Genomic DNA, 4229 nt, shown 5'->3' with positions numbered 1-4229 from the left:
TGGTTTGCACACCAACATGAACGTGCATTACTGCCTCCTACGGTGATGGAGTGTGGAGCAGCGACGAAGAAATGTCACATATCAGTTAGGCCTATGTTCCGGTACAAACATTGTAAACACATGGAATGTGTTTTGCAAATGTCTCCTGATTTGCAAACAAACAGAACATATTTCACAAATAACCCACAGTTAGAAAATATGCACACCATGCTTTGCAAACAAACACAATGTTTTTTTTTTATAAATACCCGGCATGCCTTGCCACTGACCCAACCTGAATCAAACAACATAGGCTTGCTTAACGTATCATAGAGTTATCTATATCACATTCATTTGATTTACTAATTACATAATGGAAATAAATATGCCTGTGTCCAAAACACTTTTTTTTTCTTCAGTTTGATTGTGAGGCATAATTCTAACCTGAATTCCTAAGATGGATATTCTGGTATAACCACAATACAACTAAGTAAGCTACCAAATGTTAATTAACCAGACTTTTATGGGGGGGAAAGGCTATTCCAAATCTGAAGATTCCCAACCTCTAATAGAAGCTCTCGGAAACTGAATCAGAAAATCTCGCTGGGGGGGCCTAACTCAAAATTCTGTCAGTATGCCCAGAATTTTTAGCAGTGCCCTTGTCACTAACACACACACGCTAGACATCCAAGGACACATAGGACCTCACATATGGTGCAAAACGTACATGTGTGTGCCTTGTGTGTGTGTGTGTGTGTGTGTGTGTGTGTGTGTGGCTTTTGCTTTTACATAGGACAAAACCAAGATGGAGAGTTTTGCACATCTGGCGGCAATCGGTTACTGCCTTGCCACTGGTTCCCACCAACCAGACAGAAGTAAGCTGCAGAGTTCTTCCATCTCTAGAGCAACAAAGCACTATGTATTACATATGAGTAAGTTGTATTATGTTAATCTAGGTAGAAGACGTCTGGTAGTACTCAGCCCTGAGTGCCATGACGGTGCAGCCACTGGAGGGCACCCTGGTGTACAAAAGACTACACAGAAGGTAGTTCAAAATTATTATTAGTTATCATTAAAAAAGAACGTAGGGAAATGGGTTGCATCTTGTGAATGGTGTCAAAGTAGCACCCACACTACACCCAATCAAGGTCCAGGGTCCCTGGCAGGTCCTGGGCGTTGATCTATTTGGGCCGCTTCCAGAGACGAGCAAGGGCTACACCCATATTCATCACAAAGGTGAGCCCATTTTTTGCTGTTTATGGTGTACATCCTGGCAGCAGCGCCGATCCACAGTTAGGTGACTTTGTGATCGACAATAGTGAAGAGACTATGCAGAGAAGAGCACCTACTTGCTGAAGTTCGTGCCAAGGATCAGGAGAACATTTCAATTGCCCAGGTTAGACAGAAGGCAGATTTTGAATCGAAGCAGAAGCGTACAGTTAAATGTTTTAATGTCAAGGAGGGGGATGAGGTCCTCTTGGCAACAAACAAGAAAGCTATTAGGGAATTGGATGAAGTAATGTTGGACAAGACCTTTTACGGATCCCAAGCGCAACATGCAATCTGTCACCGGCCACCTGGGGTTCTTCTTTTCTATTAGTTGCATTTTACAACATGCAAGCTGTTACCTGGGGTACGTTCGTTGTAGGATTGAAGCTAAGTTAATCAATTGGCCTTTTAGCCCGTTAAGATTAGCGAGCTGATTGAGAACAGCAAATATCGGTTCGTTAACGGCTGACCCGCATCCTAATCATGTGGTTAATTTCAAGCAGGCTAAAGTTATCATGGCATTTGCGCGTGCACGTCCTACTTCAAAAGGCAGGAAAGGTCGATCACCAAAACCATGATTTTCTAACGGTATAATGGTTCTAAACTCAAAGAAAAGAACTCTTTTTTTCTCCGCTGGCGAGTAGGAGATGAACATGAACGCTTATGAAGAATACAAGACCATAATCATGGCAAAATTCAACACCACCACCGCTGTGAGAGCAAGGTGTGTTGGGATGTTTATAGGGTGATATCTATGTATGAGTACCTGACGGCAAGTGTCAGCTGGTACAGAGGTTTCCTCTACCGGTTTGCATCTGCATGGTTGCTAATTCAAATCCCCTCACCTCCTTCCTCAATGTAGTTTTACATTTCCTTGGAAGTCGCTTTGAATAAAAGCGTCTGTTAAATGACTAAATGTATTAATAACAAATGCAATAAATTGAAGCAGTGAAAATAAATTGTCTGTATTTCTCTCTATTCTTATCATGAGTCCACCGTAATCATTTTCTACAATAATGATATGCTATGGTGTACTAATAACACTCATATAATTATGAGTGCTTTGTTCTCCGCATCACCGACACTACAAAAATGTACCACTCGCAAAAAAGCGCAAGACAGTCAATGTGGTGTTTGCAATAAATGACTCGAGAAGGTCTTGTAAATTAATGATTCCTTGTCGGCTGAATCGGTAGCGCTCATACAAGAATAATGGATCTTGGCGATCGCAAAGAACTCTCTCCCTCCGCTAATCTAACTCTAATATCAGTCCTTGGTCAATGGGATCCCTCCTTTTTCCGGGGGTGTGGCAAGCTTATCCAGCTACACTTAAGTTAGCCTGCCCTGGAGCAGGTTAGTGCTAATCGATATGTAACTATGGTGATTTATCAAAAGTTGCTTCCACGAACCAAAAAGAGGGGCGTTTTTTATCTTAGCCTGAAAATTAGCTCGCTGAACCGTTTAGCGAGCTACGACGAATACCCCCCTGAAGTTAGAAGCGCCTTTTTTGTTGTTGTTGTTGTTGTTATTGTTGTGGGGTTTTTTTTTTGTAAGGGGACAGGTAAGTGTAGTTTATTTGAAATATTAACTCGTATTGCTATGTGTATGTTATGTGTTGTTTATCTTAAGTAGTAATGCCATGTGTACATTATGTGTTTGCGTGTAGGCCTACATCTCTTTCCCACAGCACCCTAGTCTTATTACTGCACTAGGTTTGGCCCTGCACTGCTAACTTGCTTGTCATAACTGGGGCATTGTGGTTCTCTCTCCATTTTCCCCTTTAAAAGCCAGCCACGCCTGTAAATCAATGTGAAATGTATTTATTGATAGCTCTACTGATGGCTGTAATGTGTAAGTAGTCAGCTGTCAGTACATAACTTCAATTTCAGAGCAGTTATGCATCACTGTGACGATTATTTCACCAAGAAAATAGATTTGTTTCAAAGACATTCATTTTGAAACCTTTTGGTAATAATTTCTATCACCAAGTTTTTTGTATTCCTCTGAAAAACATTTTGTAGTAATATTTTTGTATTTGGTGGACATGGATTAACTCATGGAAGCATGAATGGCCTCATTCAAACAGGCTGACTGCTGGGAGGTGGACAGCAAAGCTGTAACCAAGATGAATGGAAATTGTGAGGAAGATTGCTCTTTTCTTGGCAAAAATTCAAACATGATATTCAGTTGTCTGCTTCTTGTTAAAAAAAAACGTCTTTTTGTATGACATTTTCGGAAAGTCATTTCAATAATATGTAGCATGATGCATACAAGGAAGTGTTCAGGGGGCTTAGCATTTCTAGGCTATTGCAACGGTGTCCTTTATTGTTTTGTATATTTTGCATTGCGCATAATGTTACGGCAAGTAAGTGCAGCCACTTCATGACATGAGCAGCAGATGTTCAAGGTAAGTGACGTGTTGTCAAAATTAAACCCCATGTGAAATAAACAGTCAAGCCAAGACAACAATTAGTTTATTTACACTAGCTTGTAACTATTAACATCTTATTTGACACAGTGTAAAAGTTTGATTAACAATTCAGTTGTGTGTTTAGCCGTATCATTTTGTAAAAGATCGGTTAACAAGTCAGTTGAGCATTAAGCTGTATAAAAACAAAAGATTGTTTAAAAGTCAGGCAATCAACACCATTATTCAACGAAAAAGTAAAGGTCCTGTTATTAGCCAATCAGACGGATTTGTTTTTTTTTTCTGTTCCGGTCAGGTGAATGGTCTTAACCAATCATCACTTATACTTACTTCCTTCTCTGGCTTGCCACCCATCATCTACCGACATAGTCCAGTATTTTTCTGCTTTAGCATATTAGTAGCAACATCTTTATTTTTTTATGAGCCAAGACAACAGTTCTTTACAAAAGTTACTGATAACTACATTTTAACTCACCAAAACGTTTGCCTAGGTTTTCTGTTGCAGTTGTTTTGCTCACACCTTTTTTTCGCCAATATTGCAAAAACCCATTCA

Source organism: Clupea harengus, chromosome 6, assembly GCF_900700415.2.
Source record: "Clupea harengus chromosome 6, Ch_v2.0.2, whole genome shotgun sequence".
In the NCBI taxonomy this organism is placed as follows: domain Eukaryota; kingdom Metazoa; phylum Chordata; class Actinopteri; order Clupeiformes; family Clupeidae; genus Clupea; species Clupea harengus.
Note: the sequence above shows the minus strand (reverse complement) of the source record.